The sequence below is a fragment of the Ictidomys tridecemlineatus genome, chromosome 3 (assembly GCF_052094955.1).
Source record: "Ictidomys tridecemlineatus isolate mIctTri1 chromosome 3, mIctTri1.hap1, whole genome shotgun sequence".
NCBI classification, from domain to species: Eukaryota; Metazoa; Chordata; class Mammalia; order Rodentia; family Sciuridae; genus Ictidomys; species Ictidomys tridecemlineatus.
In genome coordinates this window covers 122,906,072-122,930,023 of record NC_135479.1, presented here as the reverse complement: position 1 = coordinate 122,930,023, position 23,952 = coordinate 122,906,072, and the positions used below count along the sequence as shown (strand labels likewise).

At 38.1% G+C, this 23,952-nt stretch overlaps 1 protein-coding gene across 4 annotated transcripts in view; it reads right to left on the bottom strand.

Annotated features, from left to right (window-relative positions):
• Kcnmb2 (potassium calcium-activated channel subfamily M regulatory beta subunit 2) overlaps positions 1-23,952 on the bottom strand; it is a 242,537-nt gene that overhangs the window by 37,732 nt on the left and 180,853 nt on the right. Inside the window, exon 1 of one of the 4 annotated variants that reach the window (XM_078043684.1) lies at positions 792-910. The exons of the other annotated variants lie outside the window; for them this stretch is intronic. The gene's annotated coding sequence lies outside the window, so the exon portion shown is untranslated. Of the gene's footprint in view, positions 1-791; positions 911-23,952 lie in introns of those variants that run through there. 4 annotated transcript variants of the gene reach the window in all.

Genomic DNA, 23,952 nt, shown 5'->3' with positions numbered 1-23,952 from the left:
AATGTCATGTTCCCTCTGTTCCTTTCATTGACTTGGACAGCAAGTTTCTGTTGCTTGCTGAATTATCATTCAAAAAGCCCTTTGGAAAGGGCAGCATGGCCTAATGAGAAGAGGAGCAAGAACACAGATGGGGCTATTTGTTTGTTTGCCCTGTGGCGTCACCACCTACCATCGCTGGGACATTGGACAAGCCAATTTAACATCTTTGTGTTTTAGTTTCCTCAACTGTAAAAAATGGGAATAATAATACTTGTCCTTCCGGGTTGCTCGGATGATTAAATGGGACGATACATGCAAAACAACCTAAGTAGATCATAACACATAATAGGTACATACTCAACATTAGTATGCTTCTTCTCCCCCCCCCATTATTATACTTAAAAGCAGATGGATTGGATTTTTCTCTTTGTAAACAAAATCCAATTAAGCCTCTTTGTACTTGTACATTGAGAGTATTGATTTTCTTTTCTTTCTTTGGTCCAATGGGCCTGGTAGCTGTCAGAGGAAATATCGAGATGATAAAATCTGCAGTACTTCCTCTTTAGCCTAAATTTTGATACCCATCCTGAGCAAGAGGAGCATGAAGGTAGGGCCTCTGAAGGCCGGTGACACATTAAAATCATCTGGGTGAACTTTTGAAAAATATTGGTGTTGGGCTCATCCCTGAACAATGAGAACTTCTGTGGGTGGATCTCTGACTTTGATGTGTTTTTTAAAAAAGCTGTCCAGGTAATTGTGATGTGCCACCAAGGTGAGAAAAACTGCCACAACTTCTCAGGTTCTTAATTCACCTAAATGAAATCCTTTATAAATACCCCTGGCTCTAGAAGCTTCCTCTGGAGAGTAGTGGTTCGTCAAGTGCAACTCTGTGCAGTGGCTTCTCAATTCCTCTCAGTGTTGGGCCTCGAGGTGACAGCTGCAAGGACGAGAGCAAAATAGATGCAGTTTTCTGGTGTCAGTGGCCTTGAGCTATGCATATGGGAGACTCTTAATGCACTTTCCTTTATTGAATGAGAGCAGGAGCCAACAGAACTATTTAACACATAATTACATGCCTAATCTTGCATAAAATTGTAACACTAATGACATCACAGTGGAAGCCCAAAAGGTCACTCTGAGCACAGAAATTTAGGGTTGCTTCTGATGTGTGAGATTTTATTTTGCAGACAGCAAATTATATGTTCTCCCTAGGAGTCGAGTTGTTTTGGCTTCAGGGCTTTTTGGGGGAGAAGCCAAATGTATGGTGATAATTTTAGATCTAGTGATTTAATTTAGAAAACGTTGGTACTTATTACAAGCAGTTTTAAATGCCATTTGGATATTTTCCTCCAAAATCAACTACACACTTTACCTTATTTTAGTTCATTCATTTGTGCATCCATTTGCCAAATATTTATTAAGTGCCTCCTACATGCTAAGCACTGCACTGCATACCGTGGGTGCCAAGACATTCAGTCCTGCGTCTAAGCAGTGCATAGTCTATAGAGGAGTCAGAATAATAAGTCTATTCTAGATACTGGACCTGCTCTATTCAAGACGGCTATGACTTCTCAGTGGGAATCTTAAATTGTTCCTTTTCTTTCCACATGTTACTTAACCTCTCAACACGCTCAATTTTATATCATTGGTCATTTCCTTCTAAAAATGCTTTCCATTCTTGATAAAGAGGATGATACTTTCTTGGTTCTTCTTATTCTCTATTTCTTTTGTGGGTTCTTGTTTTTGACTCATCCCTTGACTGTTGTTGTTGTCATTTGGGGAGCAAGAAAGTACCACTGGACAATGACTACTGGACAATGCCTTATAACAGGAATGAAGAAGGCCTTTCTCCCCATTTAATGTCTAGGAGACAGAGTAGCCAGGTCATTTGCTACCATTTTGCAGAGGTAAGGAGGAAGTGCATTGCTGAATTCTGTTGCTTCTTTGAGAAGAATCAAATAAGAGAATAAGTCATTTTTTAGACTTTTATTGCAGATTGCCTTTCATTTACTGGAGTAACTGTGAATGGATTCCTTGACTAGAGATGGGGTGGTGGTCACTTGTGACCCTGTTACATGTGACATAGATCAACTGTTGTTCGTGTGTTCATGATGTGTATGACTTCAGTTTCAAGAGGACGGATGTTAAGTATTGTACCGGCCCTTTAGCCTGCTAGTGTTTGGCTCATTGAGCTCAACAATGGGCTTCTTTCTTCTTCTTCTTCTTCTTCTTCTTCTTCTTCTTCTTCTTCTTCTTCTTCTTCTTCTTCTTCCTCTTCCTCTTCCTCTTCCTCTTCCTCTTCCTCTTCCTCTTCCTCTTCCTCTTCCTCTTCCCCTTCCCCTTCCCCTTCCCCTTCCCCTTCCCCTTCCCCTTCCCCTTCCCCTTCCCCTTCCCCTTCCCCTTCCCCTTCCTCCTCCTCCTCCTCCTCCTCCTCCTCCTCCTCCTCCTTCTTCTTCTTCCTTTTTTTTTTTTTTGCCTCAGAAGCTCAGGGTTTCTAATCTTCCTTCTGTTGTTGAGTAACCCTTTAACTACAGGAAAACACTGTCATGCCCTTAGCTTCACTATCTGTAAAAAGGTGACTAATGAGTTAAACCCTATCCATTTAGTTGATTCAGCTTTTATTTCTCCAAGAGATATTTGTTGAAGATGTCACTCTGTGGCGAGCACTGAGTTTGGATTTGGGGCTATAGTGATGGACACAACAGGTAATGACCCTCATTTTGGAGAAATCATGGTCTAGAGTGGGAAACAGACTGGTCAGACAAATGTGGATGGGTATTATCAATAAAAGACTGTTATGCATGTTTGCCTCATTTCTATAGTCATATGTCAGTGGGAAATGATCATCTCAAAGTTTAGTTGACAGAGCTTTGAAATTAGTGTCAGGATGAAATCCCAACTCTCTGATCTAGTGATTATGTAACATAAATACATTGTTAAACTTCCCTGAGCCTCCTTTTCTTCATCAAGAAAAACAGAATAATAACAGATATCATACCGGATTGCCATGTGGATGATTTGAAATAATATATGGCATTAAGTAGGCACTCAGTAAATGTTAGTTTTTTTCCAGTTTTCCCCCCAAATTGGTCATACTGATACATCAAGCCATTCTGTTTGATTCATTTTTAAAAAAAGAAAAAAAAAACACTTTGCAGAAATGGAGAACACATTTCCACATAGTCTTAATTAGTCCACTATTCCATAATTCATTTCTTAATGAGCTTTTCAAGTGGATAATCACAACTGATATTCAGTTTCATTCCTTCCATGCTACGTATTTAAAGCTAGTTTAATTGTTAAACATTTCACTCTATTGGGCATCACACATGCACAGCTGGTGTATAAAAAAAAAAAACCCTGCTCACAGCTTAAGTGTGCCTTTTAGATTGCTACAAATGACAAATTCATGCTGAAATTATCCGTTCCTTCTCAGTGCCCATGGCTTAGCTCTTCTACTTCAATTGAGAATCAAAGGAGTTAAACTATACTAGCTCTTTATAGATAAGAACTGGAGATGGCAACAACACGCATAAGCATGGGAGTCACTTTTCTAGACCTATATAAATAATGCATTTACATGCGTTATTTCATTTAACACTGAGAGTAACTCTTGTGAGAGTCCTTTCTATTTACTAGACAAAACTGATATTCAGAAAAGCAAGTAAAATTTCCCAGACCACATAGCTATTAAGTGGTGAAGCCAGAATTTTAGTGCAGCCCTGTTCAAGTGCACAACAAATGATCTCTCTCACTGTATATTTTTTGCTAGGCCCACCAAGTACCAAAATCCCTATCAAAGAAATGCTTGCTCAATAATAGTGGCAAGATTCAGCTTATTTATTCCTTGAGTATTGCCGTTTGCATTCACATTACATTTACAGAGAAAGGGAAGATGAGATGTGGTAGAAGAATACGGCAGCAGTGAGCAGAAGGCAAGAAGGTACAACACGGAGAGGTGGGCCAGGTCTAAGCTCTGCTTCTCACTTTGTGTCACCTGGGCAGCTTTCTACTACCTGTCTACTGCTGTCTTTTCTTCTTTTTACATTTAAAATTTTTATTCGTTCTTTTTAGTTACATATGACAGTAGGATGTATTTTGACATATTATACACTCATGGAGTATAACTTCCCATTTTTGTGGTTGTACATGATGTGGAGTTACAGTGGTCGTGTATTCACATATGAACATAGGAATGTTCTGTCTGATTCATTCTACTGTCTTTCCCATGTCCATTCCCCTTCTTTCCTCCAACTCCCCCTGTTCAATAAGTGGAAACTGTACCTCCATATTGTTAGTCAGCATCTGCATATCAGAGAGAATATTTGGCCTTTGGTTTTGGGGATTGGCTTATTTCATTTAGCATGATAATCTCCAGTTCCATTTATTTACCAGCAAATACCATAATTTCATTTCTCTTTATGGCTCAGAAATAATCCATTTGTGCCACATTTTCTTTATCTACTCATCTGCTGAAGGGCACCATAGCTTAGTTATTGTGATTTCAGCTGCTATAAACATTGATGTGGCCATTTCGCTATAGTATGCAGATTTTAAGTCCTTTGGGTATATGCTGAGGACTGGGATAACTGGGTCAAGGGGTGGTTCCATTCCAAGTTTTCTAAGGAATCTCCATACTGCTTTCCAGAGTGGTTTCACCAATTTGTAGTTCCACCAGCAGTGTATGAGTGTACCTTTCCCCCCTATCCTTAATTCTTCATAATTTATTTATTTTCTTTTATGTTTCATAATGTGTAGCATGTGTATGTATATGCAATATTTATATATCTATGCTAATATATGAACATATGTAATATAATGTATTAAAAGTCTCTGCAACATGGAAGCATTATGTATATTCTATTATCATTACTAGGGAGTGGGTTAAATACATACTAGATCTGGAAAATAACTGGATCTGTGTAACATACCACAGTTCAACATGTTCAGTAAACAATCATAAATGTGGTCTTTAATTTTTCATGGAGAAAGGAGTAGAGGAAAGGTTAAGCCCTAGAAGTAGCATGAGCTCTGTCACAAACTCTTGGGTAATTGGCTCACTGTTACACCTATTCCTCATGCTAACATGAAGGAATTGAAACAGATGATTCTAAGGTTCCTTTCCTTTGAAAAATTTTATTTTGTTCTGCTTTGGAAAATTGCAATCAAGGTCTGTTCCTTTGACTTATTTGACTTCTAATCTGTCTTTGGTTAAATATAATTTCTATTTTACGTTCTGTTGATTTCTTAAATGAAGTGTTTAGTAATGCTCTTGGGAAATATAGTAAAGTCAAGGGAGGGGAGATTAAGCACCAAATGGGAAGGCAAAATGAAAATCCTCATTGATCTTGTAAATGATTTTTATGCACCCACATTCCTATAGAGTTTGGCATCTAGGGCACATCATCTCTTTGACCTTATTTCCTCTACTCCCTATTCTGCATTGGCTCTGAACCCTGTCACTAATCCAATTGTTTAACTGCTGCTTTCTCCCAAAGGGGAGCTAATGATCTGATCATGGAGATTTCAAGTGTTGTATCAACTTGTGAGGGAGATATTTTGGATCAGGAAAATATGGGTCACAGACCTTGCTGTGTCCCACCATGGTAGTCATTGGGTGAACTATGATTAAATCTGTCCAGTCTCTCCTAGTAGTGTCTCTGCACCGACTGCTGATCATATGCGTAAAGCTCTATTCCTGGAGGAAACCAGCATTATGAACGTGGTGTTCTCAGCCTCAAACTGAGTCATCCAGCCTTTTAGTCTTGCCAACTGGACAAAGATTGCTTTGATTTATCCATGTCTTTTATTGCTGAGTGAAATAGTGGTAAGAAACCAGACCTCTGTAGTTGAAGATGACTGAATTTGAGCTCCATTTCTTTCCTTTGCTCTCAATATTGCTCTGCATGCAAGTTAATTAACTTCAGAGTCCCAATTTCCTTATCTATGGAATTGAGATATTAACGCAAACTTTAAAATTTGTTGTGAGAATTAATTAAAATAATAGTCTTAACATTATTTACAGCTATCTTATATGCAGCTATTTACACATATGAAAATGAATGTTTGTATATGTTATAAATTAATGTTTGTTTATTTATATAAGCCAATATACCCTGTGTCAAATTAATATACCATTATCTTGACTGAAGGGAATTGAGACAGAATTCAGAGAAATCATTGAATGCTAGCATGTTAAAGCTGGAAGATATGTCAGAGATATTCTGGGCCAGATGCCAAAACTAGAGTAGGTATTTTTTTTTTCCTGGATAGTTTTTTTTTTTTTTTTTTAAGGCTGCAGGTAAAAAGCCCCTTGGAAGCAAAATAGGTCCAATAGTAAAAGCAGGCTTTTACAATGCAAAGGGCATTGAGCAGGCAAAGAAAAGGCACTTTAAATTCTACATCTTGCTTTGCTTCAGTGCAAGACTGTATTTAAAGATATAAGGAAAAAATAGTAAGAAGAGTAGTAGCTCTCTTTTGATGGCTACTCGTCAAAGAAAAATCTATTCAAATGGCTTGAAGTCTATGGTGAAAGATGCTTGAAAATATTAAATCAGATATTTAGTCCTTTTAAAAAACTGTTTTCATAATTATATGGAAAAATATCTGATATGCTAATGATTTGGTTTCCAAAGAATCTCTATTAATGATATAAATACCTTGGAATAGTTTGTTTAAAGAGCTTGCATTTCCTACATTTTGTAGCATATAGATTCTTTCTTTTTTATTAGTTGCTCAAAACATTACAATGATCTTGACATATTATACATTTGTATTTGGATTCTTGTGTTCTGAATCAGGGACTTAAAACTCAAAGGAAACCACCTAAAAAGATGAGTATCTGTCAGAATTTGGGAACCCGATTTCCCCAGAAGGTCAGCCAACTTGGGAAGAGGTAGCAGGGATCAAAGAAATAGAATTTCTTTTACCTCTCACTTCCACTCCTTCCTGCTTTATGACATGTGCTGAATTAATTAACCTCTCTGAATCTCGATTTCCTTATCTGTAAAAATGAAGGCTTACATATCTACCTCTGACAATTGTTTCACTAGTGAGCAAGAAGACATGCCATTGATCTGGGTTAGGCACAAATGCATGTAAATTCTCTCCCCAAAGGAACAGATCGGGTGAGTCTATTCAAAACTTGCCACTGGGAACCAGAAGAGCTGCCCCTTCTGTGATAGGGGAAGTAGCCAATACGTGAAGTTGTTTTCTTGGGAAGATTAAATCAATCCAATAAGAAGCAGTTACTGAAATTGCTCTTATGTTACAAGGGTGCCAGGTGCAGAGGGAATGAAAAAAGTGATCTTGGGGAGAAGTCTAGAGGTGGCATTACTCCCTGCTGTTCCTCATGCCCTGTCTTGTCAGCCACCAAACTTGTGCAAGTATTATCTTAACAGCAGTAGAGAAGCTCTGTCCAGTAGGAAAATAATGAGAGCCACACATCCAGTGCTCAATTTCCTAGTAGTCACATGAAAAAGAATACATTAAACAGGAAAAAGTCCTTCTAATATTCTCCAATATTATCATTTCAATATGTAATAAAACAAAAAATCATTAATTATATAATTCACTTTTTAAAAACTACGGCTTTGAAATTCAGTGCATATTTTATACTTCTAACATACTGCAAGGCACATTAACCACATTTGAAGTGTTCAGTAACCACAAGTGTCTAGTGCCTGCTATTTTAGACTTCTAGAATCTGTTTTCTGTCACTATATCAATTTTAGCAACAACAAAAAAAAATACAAAAACAAATCAGTATTTTAATTTATTGAGTACTTTCCATGTAATGGGTTTTGGGTTTTATATGCATTAAGTTGATCACCCTATGAGGTATGTGTTATTTCTAACCCTCTTTATAGATGAGAATGCTAAGGCTTAGAGGGATTAAGTAATTGGCCCCGAGGTCATGCTACTGGCTACTTTTTAAGTGGCAGTCAATGGGGATCATGCCACCTTTCCTGAATTACTTGAATAATCTCCTAACTGGTTGGCCTACCTTACAGTAGAACATTTTGACAACTGTGTCAAAATAGCCACTAAAAATTGTAATTCCACTATTTTATTATTATCGCCTAATAATTTATGTAGAAAACATTCTTGATCTTGAGCTATTTTTGAGCCTAACCCCCTCTGTTATTATATCTATGATAAATCTAAAATCACTCATTGCATTCCCAACTCTGAGTTGAGAGTAGAGGGTTGGAGTAAAGTACAGAGATGGGATGGACACTGGTTCTAGCACTAGAAGGGAAGAGTTCAAAGATTCCCAAAACAAGGGAATGATAAATGTTATTTAAGAAGGAAATGCTTGTCACCCTGGTTAAATGGTTAAAAGGTGACAATGCTGTATGCACACCATATCCCACAGCATCTACAATTATTAGCTCAATGTTCTTTTCATTTGTAAAAATTTTTCCATATTCTTAATTGGTGCATCATGATTGTACATAATGGTGAGATTTATTGTTACATATTCATATATGCACACAATATACTAATATGACCGATATCATTCCTTAGTGATATGGTATTTTTAATAAATAAATTGCACAGATATGATAGAGAAGGAATATATAAATTCTATGTGACTTAAAAGACATGTTGACCAATTACAATGTATGAACATTTTTTGGATTCTGTTTTATAAATAGTAAAGGAAAAAAAATCATATCCTCTTCTGTTTCTCCTCTTTATCTCTCCCAATGCAATTCTTCTAGATTTTACCCCCTAAAATATGTATCTAGTCAGTTTGCTTGTTTACGAATATTCATTAATGGCTTCCAATTTCTTGGGATTACCCAAGATTTCACAGTGCCCTATTTCAAGGAGTGAGTCATAAATGTGAACTTTGGGGCAGTTTTCCTGAAAGAAGTAGCAACTGGTAGCCAAAGAGAATGAAAAACATTGGGCAGATTTTCTGGAAGAGGCAAATGAGCAGGCTCACTGGCATGAGCATTTTGTGTGTGTGTGAGAGGTAGGAGCTTGGAGCCATTTGAAGTGGAGGGTCCGTGTGGTGTAGCTGGATGTCTAAACAGCCATGAAAACCAAGTCCAGACAGAAATTTGGGGCAGTAGGTTTCTTCATTGCATGTTTTTCCTCGGTAAATACAAATAGAAGATGAGGAGGTTCGCTTTTAAAGTAATGATTCTTACTCCTTTATCACCATGTACCATCCCTTGTATTTCACTCCGTGTTCCAGATCTTGAAGGTCAGGCTTAGAGCTGAGCATTTAGAAGCAATGAAAGCAAATGGCTGAACACTAGTGTCTAAACAACTAAATGAAAACATCCCTATTGTGGAGGTGATGAGAAAGCATCCAGTATCAGGTCCCAGGAGCTGGTTTTGAGGATGCTAGAGCTACAAGGAAGGGACACTGTAACTGGCTAGTCCAGAGTCAGTGGACAAGTCCAGGTGAAAGAAGGAAGTACAGGTCCAAAATCTAACATTAGACTGTATTCAAAGTCCATTGTGTTTCTTGGGGTGAAAGGTGGTCCAGGACCATCAAGAATGACACACTGGCTCTGAGATTTGAGACATGCTTGGCTCAGTGAGGCAGGGAGTGAGTCTGGAACAAGTGAGAAAGGGGCTGTGGCATGATAGTGCACGCACGCGTACGTGCATTTTATAGGCAGTGAGTTTGGCATCCGACTGCTCTGGGTTTGACTCTGCTTTCCAGTTTATTGACCACGTGGTTTTGGATTGACTATTAAGCCTGGCTTAGACTGCTTCCTTATTTTTAAAATGAAATTATTATGGGCATATAATGAACATTCAACTGAATGGCTCTTGTTAATAGATTTATCTCAACACTTCACTTTTGTTAAGGTCAGATGATAACCCTGTTTCTTTTTTTTTTTTTTCCTGATATTTCTTATCCTACTTAAGCTGACACCTGGGATCAAAATAAAGCTCCTTTTAAACTTCCTTTTGCCATATTGCTTTCAAAACATGTTAATGAATGGAAATGAACACTGCAAGCAAATTGTAGAGGAGGAAAATGATCATTGTGTTTTTCAAGGAACTGCTGTACGAAACAAAAGGAAACCCAGCTGCAACCGCCAGGGCATTGGGTGACAACTGCCCATCATGAATCACGGGCCAGGGAATTATTTCAGATGGTGTGGTATGAATCGAGATCTAGAATTTACTCTTCACTTGGTACTGAGGGAAACGAGATGACTGATCAACCCAAGCTGGTTACATAAATATTTAAGCTTTTTAGAATTTACTGAAAGCAATCAGTTACTATAAGTGCCTGTTTGCTGTTAAATGACTTAATAAGCCCTTTGTCATCTGGAACTCAAAAGACCCTTGGAAATTATTGTTCCCCTCTGCATCTGTGGCTTCAATCCTTTTGGAATATGATCAATGAGGGGTTATCCAGTTATTAAGTACCTCTTGTGTTGAGGAACCCACCCTCCCTGGGGGCCACCCCTCCCATTGTTAGACATTGTGGTGGATGGAAAGTGTTTCCATAATTTGAGGTGGAATTGGTCTCCCCAGCGTCCCATTATTGCTCCTGATTCTCCATGCTGGATTGCTTTCCAGATGGTTTAGAACAACTGTAATGTCTTGGCAACACTTCTTCATGGTGAACTGCATGTAAGTTCAACCATTTTTCACACTATGTAGTTTCAATTTCTCTTCTTATTACGGTCACCCTCTGAAGCCGTACTCCATGCACATTGTCTCTCCTAAAGCATCATGGGCATTATGGCATTTATTACTTAATAGTACTGTATATACTTTAGTTAATTTAGTTGCAACACAACCCCTCTAGTACAGATACTCTTCCTTCCCAGTCGACTTATGAAGAAGGTAAAGCTAAGGAAGGTTAAAAAACCTGCTCAGAGCAGTAAAGTGGAGGAGCCAGGACATAAACTGTGGCATCCCACATTAGGAGTCCACACTCTTAAACGCTGTATAATTTTATTTTTCTGAATATAGTACCTCAGTGTCATCTGATTAGTGTTGAGAATGGGAAAACTACCATCTTTTATGTATTTATCTTGAGATCGCATTAATATTCCTGGCTGGTATTGTGGAGCAGGTATAGGCAGAGAATTAAAAGTCAAGAGTCAGATTCTGATTTTTGATACCTGCTTTGCAAAAGGCCATAGAGAGGTCCTAGGTTTTATCTTGAAGAAAATGAAATCCTATCATGTGCCAATCATTATTGTTATTTTAACTGTCTTTTCTTTGACTCCCTCCCCCCGCCAAAATAGAGTCTGGCTATGTTGCCTGGGCTGGCCTTGAAGTCTTGGGTTCTGGACATCCTCCTGCCTCAGTCTCCTGAGTAGCTATGGCTATGGGAGTGCATCACTGTGCCTGGTGCATTAATTATTATTTTGAAATCTATTATATGTTTTTTAAACAAGGAAGTAGTACATATAATCACATTACATATTTGAAATATTACTCTGAAGGCAGTGTTGGGGATAAATTAGGTAAGGATAAAACTACAAACAGGGATTTGGATTGTGACGGCAATCCAACGCAAGCCCTGATGGGGTTGGGGATGAAAGGGAATGAAGAGATCAGGCGGTGTTTGGAAGGTGCAGAGTCAGAACCTGATGAATGATTGAATTAAAGGGAATAATGATAATGAAGAGAAGAATTAAAAATGACTCCAGGTTTTTTACAGGGAGCTGGTAGGTGGTGGCATCACTCTCCACCATGTAGAATGTAGTGAAGTGAAATGGAAAGTGCTGTGGAGCAGGGTTTGGCTGAAATAAGTTGTGGGAGAAGCCTCAAGGTGGGTGGGAGGGATAAAGTAAAGGAGGGAAGCATCTAGAGAGTGCTGCAGGCTGTGGGCACATAGAGGACTCAAGAGAAAGCTCTGGGCTGTGGAACCCTGGGATGAAGCATCAGTTATTGGATGCTTTGAAGATTACAGGTGAAAGAAAGTTCCATTGACTAAACCTGCTATAGTGGGTGGTGGTCTTCCTCCAGGTTTAGACAGCATGCTGTGGTTTGGCTTTGTTCTTGGGAATCCCAGAGGATAAAGTCCCTGAGCTGTCCTTGATGTCTTCCTGTGTCAAAATTCAGGGAAAATGATTCTAATTTTCTTTATCGCCTTGTCAGCTGTAAATGAATTTGCATTTACATAGGGAATAGCGTGTTTGACAAGAACCATATTCATCATATCAAAATGTTCCCCCAATATTCTAGAAGGGTGGTCATTTGGTACAAAAAGGAACATTTTTTTTTTGCATTGTATTTCTGATAATAGTGATCATCTCTCAAGAAAAAAAATACTTCAATTTTAGAAATATAATATTTTAATGTGAAAATGATAGTTAAAATCTATTTTATCTACAACATAAATGTTAGGTCATTCCTCTTCAATACTTTCTCTTAAGAAAAGTTAATTTCCTTTTCTTTATCACTTAAATAGTCTGTGGGCTTTTCATTTACTGATACATTAATTTATAAAACATTTGTTATATAACTACAGGTATTAGAGACTCTACTGGATGTAAAAGATTAATTGCCTCTTTTCAGATAGTATCAGGAATATGGGAAGTCTTAAATCAAGTGCTTCAGTACAACCATGTACTTGGTGAATTGGCAATGAATATTAATTGGTAAACTGTTGGCAATGTTTGATAGTCTACTTATTTTCATGTGAATTATACATTGGTTCTTATTCCAGAAAGTCAAAATGCTATTATGACATAGCTCTAAACTTTAGAGTCAGGCTGAAAATAAAGAAATAAAGAAAAAAATAAAGAGAGAAAAAATAAAGAAAGAAAGAAAAAAAATGGACCTGGTTCTGGTAGTTCTAGACCTGCATTTATGTAAAGATGGTTCTGGGAGGGCCAGTAGCCTCTGTAAGTTGAAATTTTTTGATACATTACAAAAGAGTTTGTAGGTAAAACTCAGGTCAATGGGACAAGGAAAACACCGAGATGCTAGATGGAAGGAACTTGTACCATTTGACATTTAAAATTGTGCAGCTTATCCACGACATTTGGGCTGTGAGTATAGTTTTGAGCTATTTTTCTTACTGTCTGCCCACTATGGATATATCCTCAGTGGCAATGGGGGAGAGAGAAGGGTTGTAAAGTCATGTCAAGTTTGAGTGGAGAAAATGGAAGTTCCTGTACTTCCAGAAACACTTGTTGGCAAGCCTGACACTTTTGTCTCCATTCCAGTTGGAGCTGGGTCCCTTGGTGCCTTCCCTGGTTTCAGTTACCATGGGTCTGGGTTGGTGTGGACACATCTCCCCTGGAATAGAAAGGAGGGCAGAGGACCATGTCCCCACAAGGAATCCAAGCTCATCTCTCTGTCTGTTCACCAAGCCCCCATCTCAGAACACCTGATTCCTGGAATCTCAAGATTTTTTCTAACTCATGTGTTCCAGATTTCATACATTTTCCCAAGACCATGAGTTGGAAAGACGGTAACATGTGTATCAGAGACCTGAGGAATAGAAAATTCTGTATGATTGCTTTTCCTAACCTGCTCTCCCTGGCTTTTCTTACCCGGTCTCCTTAAGGTTCTGTCTGAAGAAAGGTGTAGAAATGAAAGCTAGAACTGTTTCGGCTGTGATTAAATTCATGGGTTGAAATTTACTCTCCAATATGATCGTATAAATGGGATGTTGGGTGGTGATTAAATCTTAGGGTAGGTCCTCATGAGAGGGATGAAGGCCTTTATAAAACAGTCTCCTTGCAAGCGTTGGCCCTTTTATGGGCTTCTGTTGTCCACCATGTGAGGATGCCACTGTGAGAAGATGCCATCACCTTAATCTTGGACTTTCCAGCCTCCAGAACTGTGAGAAAATAAATTTATGTTCTTTATCAATGACCTACTTTGTATTATCTTTGTTATAGCAGCCTAAATGGGTAAGATAGTAACTTAAGCAGAAAATCCTGTATTAAAATAACTTTTAGTTACTATTTTTGAATAAGGACACACTGAACATTTGATCTGTGGCTGAGGTGACCATGTAATGGCTTTCTGTGGGTAAATGAGAACCGGTGAATGGAGAACTCCTAACCTTATTCAGCTCAGCAATTATTTCAGCAAGAGAAAATAAGGTAGCATAAGCTTTGGGGTGAATGTCCTTGAGGAATTTCTAGAGTCCCCAAAGGGAACACTGATATGTATGGTATGAGTTACTGAGGAGAGCAGGGTAAATGCTCTATAATCAGGCTCAATTTTTTTTAAAAAACATCTGAGTCGTGGATAATAAATAGCCTGATTATAGAGCATTTACTGCTATAAAGGAATAATCTTCCATGCAAATACAAAAAAGTTAGCAAGAAAGCATTGAGAGGAGTAAATTGTAAGAAAATAATGAATAGGAAATAATAAATGTTTATTATGTATGAAGATTGTAAATCAGAGTTCTCTAGGTCTGGAGCAAAGGGAAGGGAGGACAGCAGGCTTTCCTCTCCTGATTCTATTCCTAACTCAGAAAAGATCAGACATGATGGGTGCTTGGAGCCCTCCTGGGACCCTAAGATGCTCTTGCCTATGCCTATGCCATGTTCTTAAGTAGGAACATGTAAGGGGGCCAGTAGCACAAAATGATGGATACCTTCTCTTTCTGGAACTGTTGACAGTACTCAGAGCTTTGAAGTCTTTGAAGTGACAGAGGCAAGTACTGTTGATTCTGCTGGCTTTGAGTTCAAGGGAAACCAAAAGGGGAGTTCAGGCCAAACTAATTTCCTGACCTGGTATAAGATATGGTAACTGAGGGCGGTTCAGCAGAGATGGAAAGTGATTACCATTGGCATGGCAAGGTACCTGCTGACTCCTGTATGTTCTATTTCTTAAATCTTGCCTTGCATTTTAGACAGGTCATTTTAGACAAGTATTTATTGAGCACCTACTGTATGCAAAGCACTTTTATCTCTTTAAAGAAATTTAGCATTGAATAAAAGAGATCTTCATAAAACTTCTGGGTTAGACAACAGGAAATTGTAGACATGACCATTTTGGCCTAAGTAGATAGCAATGACACATGGCTCAACCTAATACATAGAAGTGAGGCTAAGGAGATAAAGATAATAAGACTGTGAATAGGTCATGTCAGTTGTTGATGATAAATGCCTTGGAGAATATTACTTAGGGTGAGAGGGTGCTGAGAGAGAAAGATGATGGTTTACATATCTGTGGCCTTAGTAATAGACTGACATTTTGCTGAGAACCTGAGGGAGGTGAGGGATTGAGCCATGAGGTAAGGAAGTTAAGGGTTGCAGACTCAAGGCAGAAGAAAGGCATCTGAATACTCTCACGGGATATTGTACTCATGTTTTCTTCTCCCTTTATAGAAAAGGAGTAATCCAGGTGACAAGAAGACATAAAGGCTGAGTCACACAGACCTGGGTTTCGATTCTGCTATTGAGCAAGGATGGTGAGGTCTATTTCCTGCAAGCCTCAGCTTCCTCTCTCAGATAAAGCTAGTAAAACAACATGGAGTGTTAGCTGTGATTAAATGAGATAATGCATGTAAAGTATCTCACAGTAAATGTCGTATGTAAATTTTGGTGATAATATAATGCATATGGACACTGTTGGAGTGCTTGGCTGCTCTCCACAACACTTTCACATATTTTAACTGATTTTAACTTTGGGAGATTTTTTTTTTAACTGAGAACCATTTTATGGGTGGTTTGTTTTATATGTAACATATAAAATTAGACAAAAAGTAGACAATCTGTCTCAAACACTTTCACTAAAACCTTGTGACATTTATGAACTAAATAAAAGTAACTGAGTGAAAACCATGTTAGGCCCTATCATCTGGTCATTGAATTCTGTAAAATCCACAGTTGGTCTCCACCTTCTGCTAGCTGTGGACCTGAGACTGACCAGTCCTTAGGCAGTGTCGAGGTTAACTTAATGCTCCTGACAGTTACCTTTATGAGTCATTAAAATGAGAGGTCTGCCATGACTGCTGTCCCCAGGTACCTGCTGATGGAACCTACGTATTATCTTCTGATACTCAGAATTTGGGCCCTGAATTGTTCTTGTCACAGCCTCTCTCAGATCCTTGGTCCTGCACACCTGCCTGGTGACCAGGCCCTCTAACTAGGGTAACTATAGCATTTGATGCCCAAGCTAGAGTACCTCTGAGACTGAATGAGGAGCTATAAAATCATGAAGGGACATCCCTATAGATAATCTTGTACCACCATGTTTGGATTTGCATAGGATAGTCTGATTTTTTTCTGTTGTTAAACCATTGGTACTTCTCTTCACTCTCCAATTGTCCTGATTGGGGCAATAAATTGTAAAACCCACTGAGTTACAGATAGATGTTTTTAATGTTAAAAGTTAACGTAATTAGAGACTTAATTCCTACATCATACTTTGATCTAAGTTATATTCTGGTTCATTTATATAATTGATTTATTTTGATATCAATAAAATTCTGGTCACTATGGCTTCATAGCATATTTTAATGTGCTGCAGAACTAGTCCATTATATTTTTTGTCTCCATCAAAAATTTTTCAACTCTTTTTTGTGTGTGTTTTTCTCCTTATTTCCTGTAGAAATAGCTTGTCACTTTTATGGTTTAAAATGGGTAGCAAAATACAGTTTAATAGGAGGAATTAGTTCCAGTGTTGCCTAGTACAATAGGGTAACTGTAGACTACAATAATTACAATATATTTTTAAAATACTTAGAAAAGAAGGGTCTGAAACTTCCCCAATATATAAAAAAGATAAATGTTTGAGGTGATGGAAATGCTAATTACTTTGATTGGATCATTACACTTTGTGTACATGCATTAATTATCATTCTGAAATCCAGAAATGTGTATAATATTAGGTGTCAAATAAAAACCTTCATAATTTCAATTGGAATTTCTCTGTATTTTGGGGGTATTAATTTGGTGAGAATCAACATTTCTTTCTTTCTTTTTTTGTTGGTACCAGGAATTGAACCCAAGGCACTTAACTACTGAGCCACATCTCCAGCCTTTTTCTATGTTTTATATGTAGACATTGTCTCACTGAGTTGCTCAAGGCTTCATTAAGTTGCTGAGACTGACCTCCAACTTGTGATTCTCCCTCCTCAGCCTCCTGAGTTGCTGGGATTATAGGTGTGTACCACTGTGCCTAGAGAGAATCAACATTTTATCAAATCAAGTGTTCATTTCCTCCTTCCTGTCTAGGTTATTATTAATGTATACTGTAGATCTGCCCTTCTTCTGCTCTGTCCACCTTTAGAGATACCTCACTAGTAGAATTCATTGCCTCTTCCCAATAGTTATTATTTTCTCCCTGAGCTGGATCTCTTTTGTTTGCACAAACCACACCGTCTCTTGGTGTCTTCAGCAGGGCCAGACTCCAGTCCTGTGCCACCTCAGCAGAAGGGCACTGTTCTTTCCCATTTCACCCTATCCTGGTGAAAGAACTGGTCATGTAGGGACCACAAGACATGATAGAAGTACTTTCATTAACCAGTGCGAGCTGTTAGTATTCTCAGTGAACCTGAAAATGCATTTGCATCATATATACTTTAATGGGAAAATAATGGCCAAAAATATCGAACGGGTCCAAGGAGTTCAAGGTAAATCAGAGATCATATACAGCAGGAGTGGAGCACTAAATTGATAAGGTCAATGAAGGAAGGCACATTTGGAAAACTGAAGGAGTCTTGCACCGCAGGTGGCAGGCTAATTTTTAACATTATCTTGCAGGTCAGTTGAATGTTCAGAACAGCATAAATGTCACCAGATCGGATGGTATCTGTGGGGCTTGTTTTGCTTGAACTTTACAGCCCCTTGGGGTAACTGCATATCGCTGTCACTTTGCTGCTCAATGCTAGGGTATCATTCAGCATCCTCATTTAGTTTCATTCATGCGAGGAAAAAAAAGAGAGCAATGCATGAAAATAAAAACAAGAAAAAAAAACAGTGACAAGTCAGGCTGAGGTTTGCATTAGCTCTGTGAGGTAGGTTATGGCTTTTTGATTACTCTTATTGTTTAGGTGAGGGGGATTAAGACACAGGTCAGTAGGATCTGCGAGGAGAAAATGCAAATCTGCTGCCTGAGAGGCAAGTACTCATTGCCTATCCCTAGAAAAGGCAGAGCTCCTTTAGGGAAGGGAAATGGCCAAGCAGGTGTCCTGACAGCAAGGCCTCTTGACCTTTGAAAATCCATGCCTCCTGCAGTGCATTGCATTCTATTTTCCATCAGCCAAGAAAATGTTGTCAAGTTTTGCTTTCTAGAATATGTTACTGAAAACATAAACACACGGAATATGCGTCCCCCCCTACCCCGTCCCCAATGATTTGTTTGATTTAGTATCACCATTTAGAGTCTTCAAACTGCTCTAAAGATTTTATGACTTTAGAATTCTCAAGCATGCTACAATTTGCAAGAGCAAGTGTGCCCAGCTGGGAAGATTGTTGAGCTCAGCCTTACAGGGTCTTCGGGGAAGCTGTGGAGGTCAGGTCAGGCAGGAACTTTCTAGGCAGTTGCTTTAAGCTGCGCAGGGTTTGGGGAAACTGCATAGATGGGGTGCTGCTGCAGTCGTGGGGCCCCTGGTACCCCAGGCAGCAAGGTTTGAGGACCAGGGAGTAATCAAGTCTAATAAAGAGTTGCTGAAAGAAGCTTTGAATAAATGGTTTTGAGGGGATCTGCCCATGCTTAAATTTCTATCTGCTTGTAGTGGGTATGGGGGAAGATATAATTCCTGGGAAAGAGACTTGGTAAAAGCCAGTTTGCTTATCAGCCAAATGCATATACTTACAGCCCATGATGTTGCAAATGAGCAGATCAAAGGACAGAGTTCTGTACAATGATTGGCCTGATAAAAAGTGTATATGTGGCTAAGGAAGGCTTCATCTCAGAGACGAAGAGGCACAAACCTGCATTTAACACTCAGGCATTGGGTTGTAAACATCAGATTGGTCTTGGTTGACATTTACGGTTGAAGAGACAGAGAAGGTGGAAGGGGATCACTTTGTCACAGCTGTGGCATCTGACCTCAATGTGAGTGTAAAAACGCATCTGTGGTCCCACTCACAGGGGCTGTAGATGGATGGAGAGGATGTGCGGGGTACTATCTCCTTGCACAAGTTCCTACCTTCATCATTTTTTCAAGAGTTTTACACAAATTATTGCTTTTATGGAGTTCAATATGTATTTCCTCTTACAACATCATTTTTCTAACGCAAGCCACAAGATGGACCAGATTTATTTAGGCTCCAGGGAAAATTTATTGCTTTTATAAATATAAAAGAATATTGTAAAGTTGGAATCTACTCTTATTGTCTATAGGTCCATTATTCTCCTATTGACCCTTGAAATATCCTGAAATCATGAATTTGACACAGTCTTTCCCAGTTCATGTTCTACATATAACATAGCTTTGGGTGTTTCTTAAATGTACATATATACATGCCGTTTAGAATGTACACTTTTTTCACCACATTCTTTTTTTTTCATTCAATATCATATTTTAATAGCTACAATTTTGATACATATTGGTTCAATCATTTTAATGCTATTTCTTTGAGTGAAAATACTTCAAATTATATCCAACAATTACTTATTTATCTGATGTGGACATTTAGATCAGGGGCCCTCAATCTCAGCACTATTGACATTTTGAACCTGCTAATTCTTTGCTTTAGGGGACTGTCCTGGACATTGTAGGATTTTTAGCACTGTCTCTGACCTCTACCCATAAGATGCTGGTAACACCAATCATGACAATCAAAAAAAAAAAAATGTGTTCGAATTATTTCCAAATGTTCCCTAGAGGGCAACCCATTGGGCACTTTGAAAACCATTGCTTTAGATTGTTTCTAAATTTTTCACAATGACAGGTAACGATGTACTTTATTCTTGATCCTGCTCCTGGTGCACATACATCGACATTTCCTTAGGGTAGAGATCTAGAAGCAGAATTGGAGGTTTCAGAGTTTGTACACTCTTTCTCTCCAACAAAAAGCATAGTCCCTTTTAAAAACCATTTATGTTTTTATCTGACATCACATCTAATCTATAAATCCCACATATCAAATCAAACATAAAATTGTACACATAATCAATAAGTTATGGAAAGAGATATTTTTTATGTGTTTTCCTTTAAAACACTTAAAATCTAGCTGGGGAGAAGTGGCAGAAGACACAGAAAATTAAATAACAGAATATGAAAATAAAAAAGCAATGCAGGTTAATCATGCTGTTGTCACAAAGTTGAACTAGGTTATCAGTGGAATCCCACGTATGAAAATTGTTTGTGATAGAAATCTGGAAGAGGGAGATGTCTCCTTTATTCCTGGGTGGGAGGTATGAGGGGAAACTGGGGAGGTGGGACTTGAGATGGATCATTTACTTCAGTAAGATTTTGACAGGCAGAAAGGAGAGGAAGAATAGAGAGGTAGATATGGAAAGGTGCAGAATTGGTGCACCAGAGAAGAAAGAAGGCCACAGATTCAGAAGGAAGGAAAAACCCTATCTCTCATGCTGCACAAAACTCAACTCAAAGTGGATCAAGGACTTAGACACCAGAACAGAGACTCTGCACCTAATAGAAAAAAAAGTAGGCCCAAATCTACATCATGTTGGCTTAGGAACTGACTTCCTTAACAAGACTCAACAAATGGGATGGGATCAAACTAAAAAGTTTTTTCACAGAAAAGGAATCAATCAAGATGTGAAAAGAAAGCCTACAGAATGGGAGAAAATATTTGCCATCTGCACTCTGAGGATTATTGTTCAAGATATATAAGGAACTCAAAAAACTTAACACCCCAAACCGCCAAATAACCCAACTAATAAATGGGCCAACTATGAATCAACCTCCTTATATCAGAGAAAACATTCAGCATTTGATTTTTTGGGATTGACTAACTTCATTTAGCATTGTCTTCTACACAAACTCTAGATAGGTCAAAGGAGAGGGAAGGGAAGGGAGGGGGCAAGGGGATATAAAAGATGGTGTAATGAGATGGACATCATTACCCTAAGAACATGTATGAAGACACAAATGATATGGATATACTTTGTAAACAACCAGAGATATGAAAAATTGTGCTCTATATGTGTAATATGAATTCAAATGCATTCTGCTGTCATATATAATAAATTAGAATAAAAAATAAAAAAAATAATTGGTCAAGGAACTGAACAGGCGCTTCACAGAAGAAAAAATACAAGCAGTAAACAAATATACAAAAAAAATGTTCATCATCTCTAGCAATTGGACAAATGCAGATCAAAACTACCCTAAGATTTCATCATACTCTAGTCAGAATGGCAAAGATCAAGAATACAAGTAACAATAATTGTTGATGAGGATGTGGGGGGAAAAGTCCACTCATACATTGCTGGTGGGACTGCAAATTGATTCAGTATGGAGATTCCTCAGAAAACTTGGAATGGAACCACCATTTGACCCAGTTATCCCACTCCTGGGCATATAACCAAAGGACTTAAAAATCAGTGTACTAAAGTGACTCAGCCACATCAATGTTTCTAGCAGCTCAATTCACAATAGCTAAACTACAGAACCAGTCTAGATGCCCTTCATATTTCAAAAAGAATATGAAAATGAATAAACAAAGTGATATATATATATATACATATATATATATATAGAAGATTACTATATATAGAATATTACTATTCTATATATATATATAGAATATTACTGGGCCATAAAGAGAAATGAAATTATGACATTTGCTGGGAAATGGATGGAACTGGAGAATATCATGCTAAGTGAAACAAGCTAATTTCACAAAGCCAAAGGCTGAATAATCTCCCTGATATATGGAATGCTGACTCACAATAAGGGAAGAAGTAGGGAAGAATAGAAGTACTTGCATTAGACAAAAGGGAATGAAAGGAAGGGAGGGGAAATGAGAACAGGAAAGACAGTGGAATGAACTGGACATTATTACCCTATGTGCATATATGAGTACATGACCAATATAATTCTATATAGTGTACAACCAGAAGAATGAGAAGTTATACTTCATATATGTATAATATGTCAAAATACATTCTACTGTCATATTTGGCTAATAAGAATAAATAAAAAATACATAATAATAAAGAGATTATAAAGTTTGACCCAGGGTAAAAAAAAAGAAAATGGAAGAAATGTAGATGGACCTATGGGAGGAGGATGGGTGACCAGTTGGGAGGCGACTTGAATCACTTTACTGGAGTAAATACTCTTAAAAAAAAAAATTTCTTTTAAGGCTCTTTTTTTAAAAAATAAAGATAAAAGGAAGAATATGAAAAGTCAACAAAAAATTGGAGGTAGTTTTGTTTCATAAAAAAAAATGAGGGAGCTGTAGGTCTCCGCTCACCCACTCACCCTATATGTTGAAGAGGGGGCTGGCCTGGCTGGCAGGTGGTGGTGGGCGGCTGATGACATTACTGGTCTATGGTAGCCACAGCAGTGCCCTCTAATAAGGCCAGAGTGGTCTCTAGGAGCTCATGCTCACTCTCTCATGCTGGTACGACTGTGCTTTGGTGTCTACTTTACCAGAGGACACAGCCACCATTACCTAATTAGCAAAGCACCGTTTGTGAGCAGTAGGGTACGATTTAGGTTAAATGTGTTTACACTGTAATTTAGTTAGAATTCCCACACTACATTATTCATTCCAGACGTGAAAGAAGAGTGATAAATCCTCTATTCCATTTTCTCGCTGTTCTAAATTTAGTTTATTGTTCTCCTTGATTGATTTTCATAAGGTCATACAAAGTGTTCCAGTTTACTTGTGTTGGTACAGTTATCAGAGCGAGCTAAATAACTACTTAAATATCCTTTGCTTCTACTTTTATTTTCTACTGTGGCAAACACAATGATGTGGGTCAAGGGGGAGACTTTATTCTTTTTCTTTTTTTGGGTAAAGTTTAGTTTCTATATATGCACAACTCTCTGGGTAACGCAAACATAAAAATTTCTAGTGTTCATAATGTGGATGGCTCTTGCAATCATTCCAGTCTTAAGAGGATTTTTTACTGGGCATTAATACTCAAAATAATTAGTTGTTCTGATCCTCCTTCTTTGACCCAAGAAAGTAATATGTTGTGATGGTAAGGCATTAAAGATGTCTGCTTCTTTGGGTGACAATTCATAAAATGTCAGTTTATATAATTCACTGTGTCACCATGCCCCCTGTTACAATGAGTTTATCTGCACCAAGATCAAAATAAGCAAAGTTGTTAGTTTTTAACAAATGGGTTGTAGATTTTATGCTTGCCTGGCAAAATGATAAATGGTACAATGGAAAGAGCACTAGACCATGAATCAAATAGTGGGGATTTAATTCTGGTTGTTTCATTTAGTGTCTAACCTTGATTGCTTAAGTTTTCTTAAGCCTTGATTTCCTTACCTATATAACGATCCTTATCATGGCTTGCTTATAGTGGTTTCCTGCTTTCAAATGAGGTTAAAGTGACTATAACAAGCGACTGTTGATTCAGCTGTTATAGTTTCCATTTTTTCAGATAATGAAACTGAGACACTGAAGGGTTTTCTGAGACACACCGCTAAAATATGGCAGAAGTATAACATTCTGTGAGGTTTCTAACTTCCAAATTGAATATGTGTTCCATCACCCCATGGTGGTGTGTTTGGCTTCATTCTGTTTCTGGAAATTGCTGAGGATCCAAAGACATGATCTGAACTTCCTCTGTACCTACCCCCTGCTTTCCCTGTTCACCTCAGGAGCCATATTGAAGGATATGGAAAATGACAGCCCACAAGACAGTGTGACCCAGGAGGAGGGAGGGAGAAAGAAGGCAAAACATTCATCCCTTCCTAGTAACAGTGGGTCCTGAAGGGAGAAGGCAGATACTGAGCTCTGGGACCTGGACTTTCACCCTTTCCCACTGCCAATGAGTCCTGGATGGAGAAAAGTAAATAGTGAAGCTCTGGGTAACAATAGACCCTGAAGACAGGAGTCACACATTAAAAAAAAAAAAAAAAAAAGAAAGAAAGAAAAAGAAAAAAATTACAACTTCTTT